General features: G+C 49.2%; 1 pseudogene; it reads left to right on the forward strand.

Moving 5' to 3' along the window:
• Window positions 1-5,266: 5,266 nt before the first annotated feature.
• On the forward strand, window positions 5,267-25,801 carry LOC117885768 (annotated as a pseudogene).
• The last annotated feature ends 449 nt before the right edge of the window (window positions 25,802-26,250 follow it).

The raw sequence follows: 26,250 nt of genomic DNA on the forward strand, positions 1-26,250 counted from the left end.
CTGACCTGAGGTTTCCTGTCCCCACCCAGCTGGAGATGCAAACCCCCTGGGCCCAGGCAGAAGCGCTGCCCCCTCCTCAGACAGTCCATGAAGATGCTATTTGCAGTGGGATTGGAGGAGGCCCCTTTGGAGAGAATGGGGGGGTCTCATACTCTCTGGGTGCTGTCTGACGGATATCGGGGCACCCTGAGGGAGTGGGACAGATGAGGAGAAGACCAGAGGGCTTCATGCATTTAGGGGTCAGTTCTTCAAGCTCTTCTCCGCAGCTTCGTGGGCTCAAAACGTCCAATTTACCAGAAGAGAAGCCGAGATTCACAGGTGATCCCATGACTCCTGACGCTGAGGCTTTACGAAATACACAATGCCATTTCAGGAGAGCTCGGAGCTTGATGGAGAAATGCAGCCGGGCCCTCAGGGCACTTTTAAGCCACTTTCTGGGGCCCAGAATTGTAGGAGCGTGAGATGTTCAAAGGTCTGGCGGTGGGGAAGCTAGCTCTCATACAGCCTCATGGCAGAGGATTCGCTGGTTCAGAGGGTGCAGAATGAGACGTGGGACACTTCCCCTCTAGGGCACCTCTGTGCTGCTGTCACTGTTCCAAACACAAATTTCTGCCCTTCCGCAGCTACCCTGTTTACATGGGCTGAGGGTAACACTGATCGGTATCAGTGCTGGGTGAGAAAACACACCTCTGTCCCCCTGTGTGTGAGATAGAGGCAGGTGGCTCTGATCACCCTGATATCAGTGCCCCACCGCAGACATTGTGTACGTGACAACCAAAGTGATACCCTCATTGAGTTTATCAACCCACAAGGGGGCTCAGCCCCATCCCCTGTCCATGGGGTCCCTGGCCTGTCATGGGAGGTGCTGTCCTCTTATGGGGATTCGCACACACCAGAGCCAGGAGCATCACTGGTCCAGTCATTCCTGCATCCCATCCCCCCAGCCAACCCCTCTGCTGGCCCTGAGTCAGGTCGGTGACCCCTACTGTAGCTATCAGCTGGGTACAGACAGGGAGTGGGTCCAGTACTGGTAGGGTGGCAAGATGGATCGAGAATGGATGTATGGGGGTCTAGATGGATCTAAAATGGATGTACAGGGATGTGCATCGATCTAAAAGGGATCTACAGGTGGCTATGTGAGTATGGGTAGATCTAAAATGGAACAGCATCAACTGAAATGAATCTAGCATGAATTTTAATGGAGTTAGTTGGGTATTCATGCATCTGTATTGATTTTGAATGGCTCTAGAGAGGTTCTGGAATGGTTCTAGATAGTGACACTGATATCTGGGATGGACAGAACCCACACATCATCCTTCAGACATGCCAATTCCAAGAGAGGCATCCAGAGCCCAATAATGGAATGGTTGAGATTGGCTCTACCAACAGGCAGATACTAAAAGATGGAAACAGAGTTAATGCCAGTCAACATGGATTCATGGAGAACAGTCCATGTTCAATAACTACTTTGTCATTCTGAGCAACGTTAAAAGTCATGTTCAACAAGGTGACTGTGCTGATGTGATATATACATGTATTCCCATAGGGAGTTTGCCCAAGTACCACACAACATTCAAATTGAGAAATTATCTCTCTAAACACTCAACATGGCTCCAAACTGGGCTAACTGATTCTCCTCAAAATATGATCCTCAATGGGGAATCAGCATCCACTGGGGTGTTGCTGGTGGGCCCCGCAAAGCTCTGTTCTGGGTCTCAGGTTATTCAGTATCTGTATCACTGATCTGGAAGTTCATGTAAACTTGTTGCTGGCAAAGTCTGCGGAGAACACATGGATAGGTGGGATGGGGACGTCTTCAAGCTACAGAGTTACCTGGGTCACCTTATGAGTTGGGCTCAATTAGACCTGCACATGAATCCAGCCAAATGCAAGGTTAGACATCGAGGGACAAGGTATGTCATTCATGCTGGCAGGACAGGAACTGTGTCCTGGAGAGGAGGGACTATGAAAGGGAGCATGGTGGAAACCATTCAAACAAGAGAATGCTGGAGCTAAGCAGGCAGATACCATCCTTGGGTACATAAACCCGGGGATATTCAGTAACAGCAAGCAGGTGGGGTCTGTGACAGGTTCGGTGACAGAGATCTCCTTGGGACTGTCAAACCATGATTTGAGGACTTCAATAGCTCAGACTTAGGTGAGAGGTTTATTGCAGGAGTCGGTAGGTGAGATTCAGTGGTCTGCTTTGTGCAGGAGATCAGACTAGATGATCATAATGATCCCTTCTGACCTTAAAGTCTATGAGTCTATGGGTAGGTCTACTCTTACCTCCGGGTCCGGCGGTAAGCAATCGATCTTCTGGGATCCATTTATCGCGTCTTGTCTAGACGCGATAAATCGATCCCAGATCAATCCCGGAAGTGCTCGCCGTCGACGCCGGTATTCCAGCTCGGCAAGAGGAGTATGCGGCATCGACGGGGGAGCCTGCCTGCCATGTCTGGACCCACGGTAAGTTCGAACTAAGGTACTTCGAATTCAGCTACGTTATTAACGTAGCTGAATTTGCGTACCTTAGTTCGAAGTGGGGGGGTTAGTGCGGACCAGGCATATGAGTCTATGAGCCTATTTTCCCTGCCAGCTTGAGACTCCAGAACCCTGCCTTGTTGATTCAGACATGCTAGCCTGCTTCAACACAGACATGGCATCTGGGACGTGCCCCCAAAGCTTCAGACTTTAACTAAAAACAGCCCAGCAGGTTACCTGTCTCCAGCACCCAGACACCCAGCTCCCAATTCAATCCAAACCCCAAATAAACCCATTTTACTCTGTATAATGCTTATACAGGGTACATTTTTTAATTGTTCACCCTCTATATCACTGATAGAGAAATATGCATAGCTGTTTGGTCCCCCGAGTATTAATCACTTACTTTGGGTTTATTAATAAACAGAAGTGATTTTATTAAGTATAAAAGTAGGATTTAAGTGGTTTTAAGTAATAACAGCCAGAACAAAGTAAATCACAAAGCAAAATAAAACAAAATACGCAAGTCTAAGCCTAATATATTAAGAAACTGATTACAGGTAAAAAGAACAGGAGTACTTGTGGCACCTTAGAGACTAACAAATTTATTAGAGCATAAGCTTTCGTGGACTACAGCCCACTTCTTCGGATGCATATAGAATGGAACATATATTGAGGAGATATATATACACACATACAGAGAGCATAAACAGGTGGGAGTTGTCTTACCAACTCTGAGAGGCCAATTAATTAAGAGAAAAAAAACTTTTGAAGTGATAATCAAGATAGCCCAGTACAGACAGTTTGATAAGAAGTGTGAGAATACTTACAAGGGGAGATAGATTCAATGTTTGTAATGGCTCAGCCATTCCCAGTCCTTATTCAATCCAGAGTTGATTGTGTCTAGTTTGCATATCAATTCCAGTTCAGCAGTCTCTCGTTGGAGTCTGTTTTTGAAGTTTTTCTGTTGTAATATAGCCACCCGCAGGTCTGTCACTGAATGACCAGACAGGTTAAAGTGTTCTCCCACTGGTTTTTGAGTATTTTGATTCCTGATGTCAGATTTGTGTCCATTAATTCTTTTGCGTAGAGAATTAAAAAAAAATAATTAATCAAAAGTTTTTTTTCTCTTAATTAATTGGCCTCTCAGAGTTGGTAAGACAACTCCCACCTGTTTATGCTCTCTGTATGTGTGTATATATATCTCCTCAATATATGTTCCATTCTATATGCATCCGAAGAAGTGGGCTGTAGTCCACGAAAGCTTATGCTCTAATAAATTTGTTAGTCTCTAAGGTGCCACAAGTACTCCTGTTCTTTTTGCGGATACAGACTAACACAGCTGCTACTCTGAAACCTGATTACAGGTAATATCTCTCCCTCAAAGATGTTCCAATAAGCTTCTTTCACAGGCTAGACTCCTTCCTAGTCTGGGCCCAATCCTTTCCCCTGGTACAGTCTTTGTTAGATCCAGCAGACATCTTGGGTGGTAACCAGCGATTTTCTCATGACTGGCCTCCTTTTGACCAGCTCCACCCCCTTTTATAGCTTTGCCAAAAGGCGGGAATCTTTTGTCTCTCTGGGTCCCCACTCCTCCTTCTAAATGGAAAAGTACTAGATTTAAGATGAATTTCATTATCAGGTGACATGGTCACATGTCACTGTAAGACCCCTAGTCTCCATTCCCCATGGGCTGGCCCACATGTATACAGGAAGGCTTTCAAGTAACAAAAGCCATTTACAACTGATTGTTTCTGGAGCACCCTTAATGGCCTCCACTTAATATGTTTACATCAGTGATACATGTTTATATCTTATTCTCCTAACTCCAGATATAGAAATAATATGTGCCAACAAATAAGATGAACACACTTAGTAGATTACAAGCTTTCTAATGACTCCATACAAGGGGTATTTAGTGTAAAGCATATTCCAGTTAATTCATATTCATAAGCATACTTCCATAAAGCATATGGAGTGCAACGTCACAGGATCACCTCTGGATTCGGCCCTTGTAGGACCATGAGTGGAGATTTTGTCCACCTCAAATGTCCACACCTCTAGCAGGACTTTGGCAAATTGGAAAGAGCTACAAGAACAAGCTGGTGGGGAGAGGTAAAAGGAGAGTGGTCTCCTGAGGGTATTGGAGGTGAAGAGGGGACTTGGCCCCCTCTGCAGAAACCTCCATGGGGCAGGGGTTTCTGAGAGCAGGGGGCTCTTCAACCTCTCTGGCCAAAACAGGAAAAGACTCGATGGCCGGCAGCTGGAATCAGAAAAGGTCTGGCTGAGACTAATATGCAACCATTAAACATGCAGCCATGGGAACAACTGACCTGGGGCTGTAGTGAAGGGAGGAAATGCTGGGTGGGTTTTGGATCTGGGGTTTCCACCAGGGGGTCAGGTTGGGAGGTCATAATGGTCCCTTCTACCTTTGAAATCTATGGGTCTGGGTATCTCAGTGCAGAGATGCCCAAGGGTGTTTCTTACACCTGTAGTACGGAACAGTGCAGGGTTAACCACATCCGCAGCCAGACCGAGTGGGCACCAGAGCAGGGAGGAAATTCACCGCCCTGATGTGGGCACAGCTGTGGATGGAGGCTTCTCCAATCGGCGTCTCCACCCCTGGGCCATCTGGGGTGGGAGATTACAGGCAGTAGGGTATACGTCCCTGTGGTTGCCAGGCCCTGCCCTGCCCTCCCTCCCCTTCCCTTCCCATGCCTGGTCCATATAACCCCCAGGGCTCAGGCAGAGGCTCCGTGCCCATGCCTGGATGGCTCTGACGATGGAGCTCTTGATCCTGGTTCTGCTTCCCGTGGCCTTTCGCCTTCCCCCTGGGTCTCAGGCTGGTGAGTTCGGGGGTGGGGGGGATCAGGGACCATGGGCAGTGGGACCCTTACACCATATGGGGAGTTGTGGGCAGCAATTAGGGTCTCCCCTTGCTCCTGCTGGGGCCAAGGACCTGTATCAACCCCTGCATCCTTTCCTGCATGCACCTGGGGCTCTCACAGCAGCACAAGGGGTTAGGTGGCCAAGCCCCCACAGGCTCCTTTTCGGACCCCACTGCCAATCCGTGTCCCAGACAGGGAGGTCGGCCATGGGGCTAGGACACTGGGCTGGGACCCAACAAATCTGGGACCATTCCTAGATCTGCCCAGGATCTCTGTGGACAGGGATTGGTATGGATTGAGGATGGTCAGCGAAATCCCTTAGTCAGGTTTACAAACAATCTTCCTGGGCCTCAGTTTCCCTATCTGCACAATGTGAAGAACAATTTGGCTTGTGTCTGGACACTGCCTGGGTCAGTGAAAGGCCTGGAGCAAGGGAGCCCCTGATCTCAGTTAGTTTCTGCGCAGCCCCTGGCATAATAGGGGCCTGGATCTCGGTCTATGTACCACCCTCATGCAAATAACAGCAATTTGTTAAAGTTGAGATTTTCCAACACACCCGACACCTGGGTGGAGACTTCTTCAGAGGTGATCAGAAAACATTTTTTATTTTCTACGGGAAAAAATCCAGAGTGATACTTTTGAAATTTTCACCTAAATATCACCCAACACTGGGGGGAAAGAATTAGTTTCACCACAATAATTCAGACATGTTTGAAACGAGGCTTTCTGAGAAAAAATGACATTTGTAAAAAGTTTTCTGGGTCGGTCTTGGAGCAGCCCTGGCTGATGGAGAAGATGCATCCACAAAGGACCTCTCAGTGCCCTTCCAGGGGCTCCCTGGCCTAATCTGGGGTGACTTCGGCCCCTAAAGCTGTTAACTCCAGGCCATGCTATAACTGACCCACTCCTGGTTCTTTCCATGGAGGCCAAGCTTAGAATGTTCACGCTCCAATCTTCGATTGTTGGTTGCTTTTTGGATTTCCATTTCTGTGGGGCTAGTTTTTCCACGACTCTTAGTGCTCTCCTTAGCCAAAGTCTTTCAGATTTATTCTGCTTCCAATTAACGCTCGTTAGGTTGAAAATTACAGGTTTAATTTTATTTGATAGGAAAAAATTTACTCTCCAATTCAGTTCCGCCCAAAGCCTGTGCATCGAGGTGCCTTCCCAGAGCATATGGGTTAAGTCAGCACCTGCCGAATCACAGAACCAATATTTGTCTGACTTAGCAGCATCTGGTTTGAACAGTGGAAGGCAAGTCCAGGACCTCCTGTGTATGATTTCCTGAGGAATTAATCTGAAATGTAGCTCCAAGGAGCAGTTCAGAGCACTGGCTACCATTTGCTTCCATTTGGTTAGCAGAAAATCATTGGCCTTGTTCCTCCTCCCAATGCTTTTTTAGAGGATCGGTGTTTAGTTCAATTTGCTGGCCAGCTGTGCATATAATGTTCCATATCTTGGGATATCTAGGTAACATTTGGAGAAATGAAAGCAGTAAAGGGTCAGGGATAGTGAAGGCATCGGGGCTAAACGGGATGGGGGATGGCATGTTTCCATTGCATACCTCGTCACTCCTTCTTAATCTCTAGTGTGACCAAAGAGAAAATTGTTTTGGCGACCGAAAACGTACAAATTGTCAGCTGAAAAGTGCTGAAAGCTGGGGGAAATGATCAGTTTGACAAGGAAAATGCTGAAATGTTTGAGGCGACGAGATGCTTTCTGGGAGATTTTTCATTATCTAGAAAACCCGACTTTCTGTACAAAAACAGTTGGGGGGTGCAGCTTTGGAGCAGCCCTGGCTCATCACTGGCGGTTGACGGAGAAGGTGAAACATCATCAGGGGATGTGTCTGTGGCGTTCTGGGTGCTAGTGGCCCACAAAGCCGTTAACTCAGGGCAGTGCGATTACTGACCTGCTCCTAGTGCATTTGGCATTGAGTCTCCACCCAGTGAGGTGAGAGCTTTAGATTTACCCAGGGGGTGTCCAGTGCGGGGGAGAGCTCAGCACGGGGCAGAGTTCCTGGTACAGGAATCCCCCAGGGAGAGCATCACAGGGGTTGGGTTGAGGCCGTGGGGACTCCCCTTTGGGATGGGGAGACTGATCCCAGCCTGGCCCAGGGAGATGATGTGGCTCTTTAGATTAATCTGTTCCCCCCCCCCCAGGTGAGATCATTGGGGGCCGGGAAGCCCTGCCCCACTCCAGACCCTACATGACCTGGATATACAAAGCGGAGACAAGAGGTTTCGATGTGGAGGGTTTCTGGTGTCAGAGAACTTCGTGCTGACGGCCACTCACTGCAATGGAGAGTAAGTGCCTCTGTGCTGGGGATGTCAGGGCAGAACGGGCATTAGCAGGTGATGGGGGAGCCGGGAGCTCTGGTGCCATTGTAGGTTGCAGGGAAGGAGCAGTTAGTGCGACAGGCTGGGAGAGCAGAGCCCAGGGGTCTGATCTGCTCACGGGGTGTCGGTGTATCTCTAGGGGCCTGCGGAAACCATGGTCCAGATCCCATGCTGGGTAAATCAATGGAGCTATGGCCCATTGACACCAGCTGAGGTTCTGGCCCCATTGATGCCAGTGGAGCTCCATCCCATTGCACCAGCTTTGGATGTGGCCCATTGTCCTGACCTGGGCATGGAAGGGCTCACAGGGCTCTGGTCTAGGGGGAGCTGTGTATAGTTCCTTGTCTGGATCTGATTGGGGAGGGGTCACCGGGCTGCAGGGGAGCTAAGACCCAGGGGCCAGGAGGACAATGGGGAGTGAAGGAACTCGGGGAACAGCACAAGGCCTGGTAGAGACACAGGCTGGGACCCCAACATCACAAGGGAGGGGCTTTATGCTGCAACCGGCACCCCCTAGAGGGAAAAGGCCCTGTGTCCCATTCCCTGCCCCAATGAGCCAGCCAGTCCTCCACCATGAGGGCAGATCAGAGCCAGCCATGTGTTCAGAGGAATGTACATTATTTCAGGCTGTAAGCTGAGTCCTAGATCTCTTCCTGAGAGCCCCCAACATAAGTATTAATGAGTCAGACTCGCATGGGCCCATCCCCACCTCATGTGCGCTGTTGCCCTAAAGCAACATGTGTTCTTCTTGGCTTTACAGCATCATCGCTGTGAGGCTGGGAACCCGCAATCTTAGGAATTGGGAACACAATGAACAGAGGATGTAGGGCCTGCTTTGCAGAGGGGCTTAGTCCCCCCAGGCTGATCTCCCCCACCCCAGACATCGCTCCTCTCAGGCAGTGCCCAACCCATGAGTATCCAGGCAGGGAGCCTTGGGGAGTTAGGAGCCATGTTCAATTCCAACTCCCTCAGCTCCCTTGGTGATCCCAACCCTGGCCCTTAGGCTGCGTCTTTGCTAGGGAAACAGCTGGTTTAGTTCCCCCGGGGTAACGGACACGGGCCAAACCCTGGGGCAGACACGGCACTTTGTAGCTGTCCCCAATGTCAGCCGGTCAAGTGACCGTTTATGGGAGATCCTCATCATTACCTGACCTGCTAACTCCTGTTAAAACTGCAGCCTGCCCTGTCCTCACTGGGCCTTTACCACGTTATTTCCCCCGGGGTAACCACTGCCTGTTCCAAAGACACCTGCTCCCAGTGCCGACAAGGAAAGTGGGAGTTTTTTCATGGGAAGGGAAATTAGGAAATTATGCACTGAATTGATTTCAGCTGAAATGACAGCTGTGAGCGCCTTCCTCTAACCACCACTGCCCTGCCCTGCCCTGCCACAGGGCTTGGTGCATTTCGCTCTCTGCTTCTTACCCAGCAATGAATAAAAATGAAGTTGCAAAACAATGAAGTGGTGCCTTCCTAGGAATTGAATGAATGCCCCCAGCCTCAGACTCCCAGCTAACTTGTACCTAGCAGGTGTAACCAGGGGTTTGGGCCCCGTGGGGAATTCATCCCCTGTGTTTGAGTAATTCAAGCTGGATCTGCGAGAAAGACAAGGAAGGTCACAAGTGAAAAAGCAAATCACTGTGTGTGTTGTCAGCTCTCCTGACTCTGGTATCCCACCGCTGACACCTAGGCCAGCTCCCAGCCAACAGGAGTGCACTTTAGGCCCACTGGAAGAGAAATCAATACCAGGGTATTCTTAGTTTCCCTTGTAAGTCATTCCTCTTCAACTCTGCACCTGTCTGGAGACAGAGGGGTCACAAAGAGCAGGCAGGTCAGTCCCCTCCATCAGGCATCTCAGCCCAGATGTCAAGGCCTGATCCCAAAGAGCCTCTGTGTGTTCCCGTCCCCCTCCCCACCCCCGGACTGACTCTAATCAGGGGCTATTCAGGCAGGGAAAAAACTCCATTGCTGTTTGCAACAGCTCCCCTGCAAAGAAAATGCACCACAAACCTAGCCCAGTACAGCAGGGATCCACGGACCGGACGCGGGTCTGATGCTCTGGGAAGAGACGTCTCAGACTGGGACATGGCACCATCAGACGATGCCTGTTAGTGTCATCTCATTGTTTCCCTGGTTCTTCTCTCTCAGCCTGTTTGTAGCCACTTGTTTTCTCTTGTTCTATACCTAGATAGTGAGCAACTGGGGACAGGGGCCATCGCTGTGTTTTGTGTTTGTACAGCACCTGGCACAGTGGGGTCCTGAGCCATAGCTGGGAGTCCACCTAGGTGCTACTGTGATACACCTAACAAGTCATGTAGAGCAGCAAGGGGATCCTCTGCCATGACTGGGTCTTCTAGGCGCTACCATAATAAAAGGGTCAGGAATAGGCCTGGGGAAATTACCTTATCGGGTAAGTATCCTGCTGATCTGGAGGCTCCTTGGTTCCAGGAGGCCGCTGCTGGGAGGTAATTGGGAGGCGCTTTCCAGGGCTAAGAATCTAATTGCGCAGTGATCCCCTACCAACCTCGACCCGCTCAGGAGACGAGGTGTTGATTCAGACATCTGATCGGCCCAAAGAGGTGAGGTGATGGTGAGACCAGCTCAGCACAGCTCCCATTAGCTTGGCCAAGATCCATTATTATACATGGCTATTGACGTTCCTTCATCTGAAACCCTGGCCAACACAACCCAATCCAACTCTACTCCAAACTCAACCCCCTCAACACAACCCTACCAACCCTACCTCAAACACAAACCCCACCCTACACAAACCTACCAACGCTACACTAAATTCAGCCCCCAACACAACCCTATCCAAGTCTATCAAACTTAACCTCTGTTCTGCAAAACTCTCCCCAACTCCAACTCTCCCTAAACTTTACCAACTCTACCAAATCTCTACTAAATTAATCCCTGTCTTATCTAGCTCTACTCAACATACCCCCTGTCCTACTAAAGTCTACCCAAACTCATTCCTTCCTACATCCACCGAATTCAAACACTATTCAATTCAAACACAACTCTACCAAACTCTGCCTAACCCTACCAAGTGCTACCCCCCCACAAAAAAAAACACTTCCAAACAGAAAAGATTTTGGTGAAGTTGCCAAAGTTGAAAAAAGGCAATTTTTTACACAAAACATATTTCTTTCCAAATATTTAACCATCTCAACTCTCATGCAATCACATCTGTAAATAAAAAGTCATGCTAGAGATGTACAAGATGTAATTGTGGTTATTCTTAATCCCAGGGTGATTCTGGTGGCCCCTTGGCATGTGACGGAGTGGCCCAGGGCATCGCTTCATATGTTGACGAGCATTTGTGGGAGCCAAGCGTGTTCACAAGACTCTCCACCTTCATCCCCTGGATCCAGAACATTCTGCAGAAACAACACTAAAGTAGACACCCATTTTCCTGTCTTTTTGCTGGCTAGACCAGACATGGGCTAACTAGGCTTTGCGTGTGAAATTCACATTATCTTCATTACTCTTAGAAAAATGCTATGAATTGATTGATGTCAAAATGGATTGGGGGTGGGAGAAGCAGTCCATAGATATTGAGATAAAACCCCTGTGTGTCTCTGGGAGTTTTTGGACTCTCCTATGGGATTCTAGAGCAGGCATCAGATTCTCTCTTTTAAATCCTATAGGATGGTGCAAAAAAAACAACAACAGAAAACAAACAAAAAAACAAAAACAAAAACAAAAAAACAAACCATAGAAAGGCTGGTATTGAAGCCAGCGCCCCCTAGAGGGAAAAGGCTCCATGTCCTATTCTCCGCCCCCATCTCAAGCCAGTCCCCCCTTCCTGGAGTCAGATCAGAGCCGGTACCATTTTCCCTCTCCCCCATGAGCCATCAAGTCCCCTCTTCCTGAGGTCTGAATAGAACTGCTACCCTCTACAGGGGACAGGTCCCATATCTGACCTTTTCTATTCCTACTGATCCTGATCTGGACCATCAGTTTGCCCTGTGCATGAACCCTTCACTCAGTTCACATTGGTTCCTTGACACTCCTGAGTAAGCCCTCATTAACCTCTGCTTTCCACCCGGCACATGCCACTTGTGGTGCAATAAAACGCTTGATGCAACAGCCTGTGTGTGTGTGTGTGTGTGTCTGGATTCCTGTCTGCATCTGACTGTAACTGCTCTGCCTGGAGTTCACCCCACATCTGCACCTCATGGCCCCTGAATGCTGGAGAGAGGATTTGTTGCTACCCTGTTCCCTGTCTCCTAGAGATACCGACCCAGCAGGAATTCATCTGTTGTGGCAACAGTGCCCACTACTGTCCCAATGGGTGTATAGCTCGGCGATTGTTGAACTTGATATCTTTTTTTGATATATGCAGCTTTGTTGTAGCCATGTGTGTCCCAGGGTATTTCAGAGACAAGGTAGGTGAGGTGATATCCTATTGCATCAATTTCTCTGAATGAGAGAGACAAGCTTTGGAGCTTACACAGAGCTCATCTTCAGGTCCTGGAAAGGTCCTCTGTGTGTCACAGCTCAATGCAAAGTGGAAACAGATTGTTTAGCATAAGAAGTTAACACATATTTCAAGGGATCATAAAAGGTGAAGTAGCCTGTTAACGTCTCTCCAGTAATGGGGGAGAAAGAGGAAGGAAAAGGTGTGTGGAAAGGGGTTTAGTGGGTTACAGATTGTTGTAATAAGCCATGAATCCAGTGTCCCTATTCACTGTCTAGCAAAATTATGAATTTAAGGTTGATCTTTTCTAAGTGTTGTGCAGGTTTCCTTTGAGAATGAGGACTGAGAGGTCAGAGATGGAGTGATCATCTCATGAAAAGTGTTCGTCCCCCGGTGATAAGGTGTTTTTGACTGTCACCATTTTTCTGTGTGAGTTCATTCGAGAGTGGTTGTCCCATTTCACGCACCTGGTTGTTATTGGGGCATTTAGTGCACTGGATGAGAGAAACCACATGTTGTGACAGGCATGTGTAGGACCCACGGATCTTGATAAGTGCATTGTGGGAGGGGTGTTGGTCATTGTAGCAGTGGAGATATTTCTGTAAGTTTTGCATCTTTTGTTCTGGCAGGGTCTGCTGCTGCTTGGAGTTGGTGGGTCCTGGTCTGTGCAGAGCTTGCTTCCGATGATGAGTTTTGAGAGGAATATGTACTAAGTACTTGTACTAAACAACCTGTTCCACTTGTACTTAGCTGTGACACCCCAATATCCTTTCCCAGACCTGAAGAAGAGCTCTGTGTAGGCTCGAATGCGTGTCTCTCTCACCAATAAAAGTCAATCCAATAAAAGATATCCCCTCACAGACCTTGTCTCCTTTTAATCAGATTACAACTTTGGTTGATGAAGATAACAGTGTTAATGTTATATACTTATAATTCTGGAAGGCATTTGACTTGGTACCGCACATGATGAGTAAAAACTAGAAGGATAGAAGATTACCATGGCATGCATGACATGGATTAAAATCTGGGTAAATGAGAGGTCTCACGATGTAATTGTAAATGGGGAATCATCATCAAATAGGTGTGTTTCTTGTGGGGTCAGGGATCGGTTCTTGTCCTATGCAATTTACCTTTTTTATCAATGCCCTGGAAGAAAACATGAAATCATCACTGATAGGTTTGCAGATGACTCAGAAATTGGCTGGGTGATAAATAATGAAGACGAAAGGGCAGGGACACAGAGTGATCTGGACAGTTTGGTAAACTGGGTGCAAGCAAACATTATGCATTTAAACATGGCTAAATGTCAGTGTATACATCGAAGACAAAAGAATGTCAGCCATACTTACAGGTGGGGGACTCTATCCTGGGAAGCAGAGACTCTGCAGAAGATTTGGGGGTCACTGTGGATAAGCAGCTGAACATGAGCTCCCAGTGTGATGCTGTGGCCAAAATGGCTAATGCGATCCTGGGATGCATAAACGGGAATCTCGAGTAGGAGTATAGAGATAATTTTACCTCTGGATTGGACACTGGTGCAACTGCTGCTGGAATCCTGTGTCCAATCTGGGGCCCACAATTAAAGAAGTATTTTGATAAATTGGAGGGGGGTCAGAGAAGAGCCATGAGAATGATCAAACGATTAGAAACCTTGTCTTACAGTGATAAACTCAAAGAGCTCAATCTGTTTAGCTTAACAAAGAGAAAGCTATTGGGTGACATGATCAGTCTAGAAGTAACTACACAGGGAACAAAGATTTAACAATGAGCTCTTCAATCTTCCAGAGAAAGGTCTAACACAATCCAAAGGCTGGAAGCTGAAGCTAGACAAATTCAGACTGGAAATAAGACAGTGAGGGTAACTAACCATTGGAATGACTAGCCAAGAATCATGGTCAATTCTTAATCACTGACAATTTTAAAAGGAAGACTGGATGTTTTTTCTAAATGATTTGCTCTGGAAATAATTGTGAGGCAGTTCTCTGGGAAGTGTTACACAGGAGATCAGAGTAGATGCTCACCATGGTCACTCCAGGCCTTGGAATCTATGAATATAGGTGTGGGGATGGATGGACGGATGGATGGATGTGGGTGGGGATGGATGGATGTACAGATGGCTGGCATGGCTGGATGGATAGAGGGATAGACGGATGTATGGATGGATGGGCAAACGGATGGATAGACAGATGAAGGGACGGACGGATGGATGGACAGACGGATGGACTGATAAATGAATGGATGGATGGATGTGTGACGGGTTGGATCACAGAAACCCCCTTGGGGCTTCCAATTGATGTGCCGAGACTACTTCTGCCCCTGCTTTCCCTGCCAGCTTGGGAGTCCAGAACCCTGCCTGGTTGTTCCAGACACGTTTGCCAGCTACAAATACAGACCCAGGTCTGAACCACATCCCACAAACTGGAGGCTGAATTGAAAGCAGTTTAAGAAATGTTCCTGTCTCTAACACTCAGATGTCCAACTCCCAATGGGGTCCAAACCCCAAATAAATCCGTTTTACCCTGTATAAAGCTTATACAGGGTAAACTCATAAATTGTTCGCCCTCTATAACATTGATAGAGAGATATGCACAGCTGTTTGTCCCCCCTCCCCAGGTATTAATACATACTCTAGATTAATTAATAAGTAAAATGTAATTTTATTAAATACAAAAAGTAGGATTTAAGTGGTTCCAAGTGATAACAGATGGAACAAAGTGAATTACCAAGCAAAATAAAATAAAACATGGAAGTCTATGCCTAATACAGTAAGAAGCTGAATACAGATAAAATCTCACCCTCAGAGATGTTCCAATAAGCCTCTTTTACAGACTAGCTTCCTTCTAGTCTGGGTCCAGCAATCACTCCCACCCCCTGTAGTTACTGTCCTTTGTCCCAGTTTCTTTCAGGTATCCTTGGGGGTGGAGAGGCTACCTCTTGAGCCAGCTGAAGACAAAATGGAGGGGTCTTCCAAAGCTTTATATAGTTTCTCCTTGTGGGTCTAAACCCCTCCTTCCACCTGTGCAGAATTACAGCTACAAAATGGAGTTTTGGAGTCACATGTGCAAGTCACATGTCTATGCATGACTCAGAACTTTACAGGCCAAGCCACATAGCCAGGAAAGCTACGATGTGGATTGGTGTCTATCAAGGTCTAATGTCAGTTTAAATTTTTCTTGATTGGGCACTTAAGTTGCACATTCCTCTCTAAAGAAGCTGACCAAATGCCTTACTAAGACTACTTAAAATCAAAGAAGTACACAGCCAATATTCATAATTTCGAATACAAAAATGATACATGCATACAAATAGGATGAATATATTCAGTAGATCATAACCTTTACAGAGATCTGTTACACAGCATATGTAGCATAAAACATATTCCTGTTATGTCATATATACATACATAAGCATATCTCCATAAAGCCTTATGGGGTGCAACGTCACAGGATAGATGGGCTTTTCCACCATAGGGATGACACTCACAACATTGACTCACCCTCCTGCCTTAGTAAGCCCAACCTAAGCTGAAACAATTACCTAGAATTAAATCAATATCAACAAACAAATGTAACTAAACAAATAAGATCTGAACAATTCAAAAATCAGAAGAAAGAAAGAAAGAAAGAAAGAAAGAAAGAAATCTAGGACTGGAAGGGACCTCAAGAGGTCATCTAGTCCAGTCCCCTGTGCTCATGGCAGGACTAAGTATTATCAAGAAGACCATCCCTGACAGGTGTTTTCTAACCTGCTCTTAAAACTCTCCAGTGATGGTATGATAAATGAAAGGGGGTGTAGGGTTAGCTCCCTTTTATGGACATCCTGCCAGCCAGTCAGCTATAAAATCCCCCTTAGTAGTTGTTCTCTACATGCTTTACCTGTAAAGGGTTAAAAAGTCTCCCTGCATAGGTAAAAGGAAGGGAGTAGGCACCTGATCAAAAGAGCCAATGGGAAGGCTAGAACTTTCTAAAATTGGGAAAAAACTTCCCCTTTGTCCGTTGTTGTTCTGAGGGAGAAGCACAAACAGGGCTGGAACTATGCTGTAAAAATCTTGAGTCCAGGTATGAAAAATCATCTGAATCATACCTAGAAACTACTCACTTGAAACCCCCAGATATGTAAGTAGATCAGGAAATGTCTAGGAAGACGTGATTGGGTTAATTTCTTTTTATTTCTTTATGGCTTGTGGACTCCGCTGTGCTAACCCCAAATGCTTTTGTTTTGCTTGTAACCTTTAAGCTGGACCTCAAGAAGGTTATTCTTGATGCTTAATTCTTGTAAGTGTTTTTTTTAAATCTAGCAATCTTCAATCCAGCAGGGAAAGGCAGAGCGAGATCTAACCGGGGAAGCTGGAGCCTGATCAAATCCAAAGGGAAAGGAGGCCCCAGTGTGGGACAGGGAGGGGGATTCACCATGGGAACCATCTCTCCAGAGCAGGGGGGTTTCTCCTTTTCCAGGTGGCATCAGAACCAGCCTGGCTGCCTTGCTGGAAGAGGCGTTTGTCAAACACCAGTGACCGGGCTCAGTCCGGGGGAGCTGGGCGAGGTTCTCTGGCTGGTTTCACTCAGGAGGGCACGAACATCTATGGATCCAGGTATCCAGGGGCAGAACAGACCGGGGGGAATCTGCCTTGTGCGGCTGGGAGGCCTCAGTGCTGGCTCTGTCCCAGCCAGGGGCAGGAAGGAGGCACCGTTATCCATGGCCACAGCCAACGGCAGGGAGGGAACCAGTGCAGGAAGGAACCCCCCCCCCCCGATGTGGGCATTTCCTCTTGGGGAATCTCCACCCCTGACACATTACTGCTGGTGAATTTCTTGGTAGCTGGGTACATGACCCTGCACTGCCTGGGTCACCTCTTCCCAGGGTCGCCCCTCTACCACCTGCTCCATATAAACCCCAGGGCTGAGACAGACCCACCAGTCCCAGCCCCTGGATTTGTACCAAGGATGCTGCTGCTGCTGCTCTCCATGGCCTTTCTCCCGTTCGCCGTGGCCTTTCTCCTGCCCCCGAGTCTTCACAGTGGTGAGTGGAGCTGAGTGACTGGCTGATTTCCCAGCCCCGGGGGGCTCCTGGTGAGAGTGGGGCTGAGCGAGTCGCTGAGTTTTTGGTTCAGAGGCTGAAATATAAAATCTGGGGAGAAATTGGGTTCAACCCAAAAATGATTTTATTTGGTTTTTCTCACTGAAAAAGTTGATCCAGAACCAATTGTTTTTTTCTTTTTCATTTGCTTTCAGGTGCTTACTTCAATCCCAACAAAATTTGGGGTGTGTTTTTTTTATTTGATTTCAGGTTGCTTTAGAGGTTTTGCCCACTGTTTTAAAAAATGATTCAGTCCATTTCTCAATGAAACAACATTTGAAAACAAAAAGGTTTTGTTTCCCAGTGCCCAGAACTAAAGTTTCCAACTTTTTCCAGAAAAAAAATCCTTTTTTGTAGTGAAAATAAATCCTCAGAATTCCAAAGGAATTCACAAGTTCTTTTTACACCCCAAAGTTGCATTCTTTGGCAAATTTGCCAATTGCTTAGAAAACTTTGCCTGGTTCTAGTGGTGAGATCGGGGAGACTGGGGCCCATGGGCAGCGCAGCCCACACTAGGGGCAGAGGTGAGAATTAGCTGTCAAACTCAGGCAGGTGTCAGGAGAGAGGACAATGGGGCCGGGGAGTGCTGGGAATCCCTGGCCTAGTTCTCTGAGTGGGGAGATGGCCAGGGGGTGGCCCCACAGGCAGATGAATGGATGGCTGTGTATATGATAAGGAATGGATGGATGGATGCACAGGTCCACATGGGAATATGTGGATTACAGTGCATATATGTTTGGGTAGAGAGCAGGCTGGGGAGATGATCCAGGGGGAGGCTGTGCTGGGGGAGTGAAAGGGGGACAAGGGGCTGATCCAGGCCAGCAGGGGGTGGGGGTGAGGGATTAGGGTCTAGGTTGCAATGGGCTCTTGGTCCCACACTCCAGACTCCCTTTTGAACCCCTCCCTCTCTCTCTCTCCAGCTCAGGTCATCAGGGGCCAGGAAGCCCTGCTTGGCTCCACACCCTACATGGCCTACGTGCAAACCGGGTCAAGGGGAAGCTGCGGAGGGTTCCTGATCCGGGAGGACGTGGTGGTGTCAGCGGCTCATTGTAACTGCAACCTGGGGTAAGAAACATGCCATCCCCCACCCCTGAGCCTTCCGGTCCCCGGCCCTGGGGCTGGATCGGGGCTGGTGCCCCTAGAGGAGAAAGGCCCTGTGTCCCATTCCCCATCCACCACGCGAGCCAGTCCCCCTCCCTGGGGTGGGATCAGAGCTGGAAATATGTTGCCCCAAAGTGTTTATGGGATGTGAAAATTATGAATTTCCCCGGGTGCCTGTTTGATTTTGAAGCCCAAACCCATCAAACTAGGATGGTGAATATCCCAGCTGCCATTTGTATTCAAACCCCTGTGATTGAGTCACTTCACTCAGCTGAAATGTAACTTCTTCTCAGGTCTTTCCCTTTGGCCATCACTTCTCAAACCCAGACACCTGGCTGCTCTTAATCAATCAAGAAATCCCCTGATTGCCTTTGGGGATCTAAGCCCTACTGAACAGAACAACCTTGTCGGCAATGGACATAGATCAGCGCTGGGGCCCAGCTGTTGTACCAGAGACTGATCCGTCCCCAGGGTTTCCTGCTACATTCACTTCCGATCATCAGCCATCAATTCCTTTGTGTCTGCAGCACGTTTCTCACACTCTCATTAACTCTCCAAGCGCTAACCTTACCCTTTGCCTTATGGCGCTCTATGAATGTGGTCCCTGCTAGTTCTAGTTTGGAGGGGGGGCACTAGTTTAAAGCATCAAAAGCAGTCGCCTCAAGTTATCGTTGGAGGTTGTCGTAGGCCTTTGACTTTGACTGACGATGGAGAAACAGGCACAGAGCCTGGCTTAGTTAAAATCTAAGTTATGGTTCCTTGAGGTATCTCTAGGCCGAGAGCAGAGACAACAGGGGAACACCCAGATATTGAGATTAAAGAAAGATGAAGAGATTCAATCTCTGCCATGAAGTCTCACAAGGGAAGGGGCTGTGCAGAGGTGCTGGGCTAAGCATCCGGGAACCCTTCTGGACTTCAACATCTTCTCTGATGCACTCAGCAAGCTCTTTCATCCCACATAATTACCTCTCTCTCCAGGATCATCTGCAGATCTGGGCTTATTCCTACTTCCAGCCATACCCAGTAGATGGCGACGGTGCATAAAATATTGTTTGATCCTTTTCTTATTTGTATGTTTCATTCACTCCAGCGACCTTATTTCTGTGTCTGCCCAGCCTAGGCATCTGGGATTCCCCCGCTTTAAGAAATTTCTTTTAATATTTCAAAGTTACCCCCAGGTGAGGTCCTTAGACCTTCCCATGGGTATTTTCCTTCTTCTGCCATATGCTGTTCAATGATTCAGAGATTCCAAGATCATTGGGATCATCTTGTGTGACCCCCTGTATAAGACAGACCAGAGAACGTCCCCCAAATAGTTCCTTTTGATCTACAGCAGTTCTTTAAAAAATCCAACCTTGTTTAAAAATTGTCAGTGATGGAGAATCCATGATGACCTTTTAAATTCTCCCAGTGGTTAGTTACAGTCACTGTTAATAATTCATACCAGAAACAATAATTGAGAAAGAAAAACAAACAGAATCTTTTATAGTCCCTCTGAATAAGAAACCAATTGATCTTGAATTTCTCAGTATAAGGCAGGTTTTCCAATCTTTTTACCCTTCTCGTGGCTCTTCTCTGACCCCTCCCCAATTTATCTACATCCTTTTTGAATCATGGACACAAGAACTGGACGATGGGTCAGCCTGCATAAAAGAACAGTTCGCCGGTCAGTCTTTGGGGATCTCTTTAGCCAACCACAGGGGAGAAGGAGGAAGTCCATCCACATATAGGTGAATAAGAGGGTCTCTGTGTTACTCAGTCGCACAACTATTGATAGAAATTTGCACAGGCCAGGTGCAGGGTTGGTGTCCCTATTTGAGGGACTGTGACGGCCCAACCCCACTGTCCAAAGGGCACTAACACCCCCGTATTCTCCCCTTGGCTTTTCCAGCAACATCTTTGTCTACCTGGGAGTCCAAGACTTCATGAAGCCAGGACAGAACTGGCAACGGATCCGTGCCCGTCGCTGGGTCCAGCACCCCGACTTCAACAATGAGAACTTTGACAATGACATCATGCTGCTGAAGGTACTGCCACCAGTGACCTCATTCTGCTAGGGTACCACCCCCATCCCATCAGCCGGCCCCCAGTGACCTCACACTGCTGCAGGCACCACCCCCAACCCATTGCCCTGTCCCCACTGACCTCACACTGCTGCAAGTACCGCCCCATCCCATAACCCCATCCTCAGTGACCTCACACTACTGCAGGCACTGCCCCATCCCATTGCCCTGCCCCCAGTGACCTCACACTGCTAGGGTAACCCCCTCATCCCATCACCCCACACCCAGTGTCCTCACACTGCTGCAGGTAGCACCCCTATCCCATCACCGTACCCCCAGTGACCCCACACTCACTCCCTGGATTCACATCCATGCCCTGGCCTGGTGGTGCTGCCCCTTGCCAGCTCCTATACCTGTGCTGATCCAGGTCCATTCTCTTTCTCTCCTCCCCATGGCAGCTGTGGCACAACGCAGAGCTGACTGAGTGGGTGGGGCTTGTCCCCCTGCCAGAGGCTAATCACCACGTCAGCCCAGGCTCCAAGTGCAGCATGACTGGGTGGGGTCGGACCGGAGTGAACACCGTCACCAGCAGGCTGCATGAGGCAGAGCAGGACGTGGTGTCGGACAGCCTGTGCAGAAAGCAGTACCGGCATTACAACCCCACCACCATGCTGTGCGCCGGCAGCCCCCACGCCAAAAAATCAGCCACCCGGGTAAATATCCCTCCGCCCAGAGCCACTGGGGTACAGCAAGCTGCTCCAGGGGAAGGAGCTGGTGGAAACCAGTATGGCCGTGCCCCTCCCATGCTCCACTTCCCCAAGAAGGGAGCCCATGGTGCATCATGGGAGATGCAGCCCAGCCAGGGAGACCAGCACCTACGACATCTCCAGAGAGGTATCTCCAGTGTTAGTGCCCTTGTGCAAGGTGCTGGTGGAAACGGGCTGAAATTTAACATGAGTTCATGCACATAGGGACAAGAAACAAGAAAATTGCTGCTCTGAGCTGAGGGCTTATGAACTGGAAGCAACAGAGGGGAAGGGAGACCGGGGTGTGCCTGTCAATCGCAGGATGACTATGGGCCACCAGTGGGCCAAGGCCAGGAGAAAGGTCAATGCGATCCTGGGATGGAGCAGCCGAAGTGTCTCCAGTAGAGAGAGAGGGTTTAATGCTAGAGGAGAAGGCTCTGGGCAGAGCTCAGCTGGAATCCGGTGCAGAGTTCTGGGCAGCCCTGTCCCAGAAAGAGGAATCTCAGCTGGAGCAGGGGTTGAGAAGGCCTGGTGGGACAATCGGGGAAATGGAGAGATGATCTTATAAGAGGGGAATAAAATACTGGGCAAGGTTAGCCTAAAACACAGGCTGAACGGGGTCTGATTGCTCTATAAATATATCGGAGGGACAGACACCAGGGAGGGAGGCGAGCTGTTGAAGCTAAAGTCAAGGACAAATCAAATGGGAATAAATGGAGGCTGGAGGTGAGGAGAAGGTTTCTAACCATCAGAGGTGGGAGGTTCTGGAACAACCTCCAAAGGAAGCAGTTAGGGAGGGGAGGGGAATAACCTAACAAGGATGCAGATGGAGCTTGATAAGTTTATGGATGGGATGATACAATGGGGCTACCTGGGACAGCAGGAACTGGACTCCATGACCCAGTATGGCCCTTCCAGTCCTGTGTTCCCATAATGGCATGAGGCCCCTGAAATACAACTCCCATGATGTACCATGACTAGACATTTTGGGGCTTTGATTTTTTAAAAATGTTCCAGGGAAAATGTTAATAATAAATGGGAACTCCTCACCCATCACCACCACATTTTATGACCGTCTCTACTCTTCACCTTCACTGGAGGGTTTATTGGTGAACTCAACCCTGAGGCTACCCAACAGACAGGACCCTGGGTGAAATCCTAGCCCCATAGATGTGGATGGGAGNGTGACACTGGCAGACCCAGGTAGCTGGCAGTAACTGAGAACTAACAAACTCATAGCCAACCCCTGCTCCTTCCTCACTGCCCCCCGGGACACTTGTCCCTATTCAATCCCCCTGTTCCCTGCCCTCTGACCACCCCAACCCCTATCCACCTCCCCACCACCCTGAACTCCCCTGCCCTCTCTCCAACACCCCATCCCTGGGATGCGGGGCCGGGGCAGGAGTCGCGCGGCCGGAGCCTAGGGATGCATTGCCGGAGGACGCAGCCAAAGCCGACTGGAGCCGGGGAGGGCCGCGTCCCAAGATGGGCAGCTGCGGCCAATGATGGGCAGGCTGGTGAGGGCTGCGGCCCGAGCCGGGGATGCGGGGCTGCCGCCGCACCCAGACCCGCACTGCCGGAGCCCGGCCGCATCGCACCACAGCAGGAGTCGGGCGGCCGGGGATGTGGGCCCGGGCAGCCAGGGACGCGGGGCCAGCCAGGGACGCGGCCGGAGCTGGACGGCCGGTGACGTGGGGCCGGGCAGGGCCGTGGCTGGGTATGCGGGGCCGCCACCGCGCCTGGAGCTGCATTGCCAGAGCCCAGCTGTGTCGCACCACAGCAGGAGCCGGGCGGCCAGGGACGCAGGGCCATGCAGGGCCACGGTTGGAGCCGGGGAGGGCCGCGGCAGGAGCCAGGTGTCCAGGGAGGGCCGCGGCCGGAGCCGCGGGGCTGAGCCACCACCGCGCCAGGAGCCGCGCGGCCAGAGCTGGGTGGTTAGGGATGCGGCCGGAGCTGGGTGGCTGGGGCTACGGGGCTGGGCAGGGCCGCGGCCGGAGACTGGCCGTGGCGCATGGCCCTCCTTTCTCCCCTCTCCCCCTACCTCTACCTGTACCTCAGCTCTGTCTTCCTGGGCCTAAGCGGGAAGCCTGCTTGCTTCTCAGCCCTCCCAGGCTTCCCGTGAGAACAGCTGATTCACAGGAAGCAGGGGGGAGGATAAGTAGGGCAGAGCATTCATGGGAGGAGGTGGAGGCAGAGCTGAGGTGATCTGGGAGCACTTGTTAAATTTAAATGCCCTTTTAGAACCGGTTGTCCCACGCAGGATTCTAAATTTAACAACCAGTTCCCACGAACTGGTGCGAACCGGCTCCAGCTACCACTGGCTATGTCCCATTGACACCAGCTGGGCTCTGGACCCGATCGGGGCAGGGAGGGGCTCACAGCCACAGGACAGCTCTGCAGGGCTTTGGGGTGGGGTCACCTGGGCATAGACCCCTGTCTGGATCTAGCTGGGAAGAGTCACCTGGCTGGAGGGGAGCTGAGACCTGGGGACGAAGGGGAATGAAGGAGTCTGAGATCACTGCCCTGTCCCAACAAGATCAGTACTTATGTCATACCATGTGACCATCCCCCACTTCGGTATAGTCCTGCCCCAAATGCCAATGTATTGCTCTTGGCTTTTACAGCAAGATCACTGTGTCCCTGGGAGCCCATAACATTAAACAATGGGAACAGAGCAAACAGAAAATCTTGGTGCACCGCCGGATCCCCCATCCGAAATACAAAAGAGAGACCTTTAACAATGACATCATGCTGCTGCAGGTACCGCCCCCATCCCATCACCCCACCCCCAGTGACCTCACACTGCTGCAGGTACCACTCCCATCCCATCACCCCGCCCCCAGTGACCTCACATTCATGAACTGGACACATCTACATTTTCCTCTGTTAGGACATGTTGGCCCCTCCCAGCTCCAATCCCTGTTCTGATTTGGTTCCCTGTTTTCCCTCACGTCCATGGCAGCTGTCACACAGTGCCGTGCTGAATAACTGGGTGCAGCTCATCCCTCTGCCAAACGCCAACTCCAGGGTGAGGCCAGGATCCATGTGCAGCGTGGCTGGATGGGGTCTCACTGGCCGGAACTCAAGAACTGATACGCTCCGTGAGGTGGACCTGGGGGTCATGAGGGACAACATGTGTGAGCTGTATTCTGGATACAACCCCTCAGTAATGCTGTGTGTGGGGAAGCCCGGCATGCACAAATTACCTTATCAGGTAAGTATCCTGATGACCTGGAGGCTCCTTGGTACCAGGAGGTCACTGCTGGGAGGGAATTGGGAGGTTCTTTCCAGGGCTAAATATCTCATTGCGCAGCTAGCCTACCCCAGCTGAGGAGACGGGTGTTGATGCAGACATTAGATCAGCCCAAAGAGGTGAGGTGATGGTGAGACCAGCTCAGCACAGCTCCTACTAGCTTGGCCAAGATCCATTGTTATACATGGCTATTGATGTTGCTTCATCTGAAACCCTGGACAACACAACCCTACACAACCCTATCCCAAACTCAACCCCCCCCAACACAACCCTACCAACCCTACTCCAAACACAACCCCCCCTACATAAACCTACCAACTCTACACTAAACTCACCACCAACACAACCATACCCAACTCTATCAAACTTAACCCGTTTACTGTAAAACTGTCCCCAACCTCAACTCTCCCTAAACTTTACCAACTCTACCAAATCTCTACTAAATTAACCCCTGTCCTATCCAGCTCTACCCAACATACCCCCTGTCCTACTAAACTCTACCCAAACTCATCCCTACCCACATCCACCCAATTCAAATGCTTTCCAACTCAGACCCAACTCTACCAAACTGTACCTAACCCTACCAAGTGCTACCCAAACATAAAAAAAAGGAAACACTTCCAAACAGAAAACATTTTGGTGAAGTTGCCAAAGTTGAAAAAAAGCCATTTTTACACAGAATATTTCTTTCCAAATATTTGAACCATCTCTACTCTCATGCAATCACATCTGCAGAAAAAAAGTCATGCTAGAGAAGTTCAAGACATAATTGTGGTTATTCCTAATTTCAGGGTGATTCTGGTGGCCCCTTGGTATGTGAGGGAGTGGCCCAGGGCATCGCTTCATATGTTGATGGGAATTTCTACCATCCCAGTGTGTTCACAAGACTCTCCACCTTCATCCCCTGGATCCAGAAAATTTTGCAGAAACAGCAGTAAAATAGATATCCATGTTCCTGGCTCTTTGGCTGGCTAGACCCGCCATGGGCTAACTAGGCTTTGCATGTGAAATGCAGATTATCTTCATTACTCTTAGAAAAATGCTATGAATTGATTGGTGTCAAAATGGATTGGGGATGGGGGAAGCAGCCCGTAGATGTTGAGGCACCTGTGTGACTCTCAGAGTTTTTGGACTCTCCTATGGGATTCTAGAGCAGGGATCAGATTCTCTCTATTAAACCCTATGGGATGGTGCAAAAACAAACAAACAAAAAAAACAAAACAAAAAAAACCTGTAGAAAGGCTGGTATTGGAGCCAGCGCCCCTTAGAGGGAAAAGGTCCAATGTCCCATTTCCCTCTCCCCCATGAGCCATTAAGTCTCACCTTCCTGAGGTCCGAATAGACAGGGGACAGGTCCCATATCTGACCTTTTCTATTCCTACTGATCCTGATCTGGACCATCATTCTGCCCTAGCGCATGAAACCTTCACTCAGTTCACGTTGGGTGAGTAAACCCTTGTTAACCTCTTCTTGCCACCTGGCACATGCCCCTTGGGGTGCAATAAAACGCTTGATGCAGCAGCCTCTCTGTGTGTGTGTCTGGATTCCTGTCTGTGTCTGACTGTAACTGCTCTGCCTGGCATTTGCCCCACATCTGCACCTCATGGAACCTGAATGCTGGACAGAGGATTTGTTGCTACCCTGTTCCCTGTCCCCTAGAGATACCGACCCAGCAGTAATTCACTTATTGTGGCAACAGTGCCCACTACTGTCCCAATGGGTGTACAGCTCGGCTATTGTTGAACTTTATATCTTTTTTTTTTATATATAAGCGGCTTTGTTGTAGCCATTTGGGTCCCAGGATACGTCAGAGACAAGGTGGGTGAGGTGATATCCTATTGCATCAATTTCTCTGAATGAGAGAGACAAGCTTTGGAGCTTACACAGAGCTCATCTTCAGGTCTGGGAAAGGTCCTCTGTGTGTCACAGCTCAAGGCAAGGTG

This window comes from Trachemys scripta, chromosome 12, assembly GCF_013100865.1.
Source record: "Trachemys scripta elegans isolate TJP31775 chromosome 12, CAS_Tse_1.0, whole genome shotgun sequence".
Classification (NCBI taxonomy): Eukaryota; Metazoa; Chordata; order Testudines; family Emydidae; genus Trachemys; species Trachemys scripta.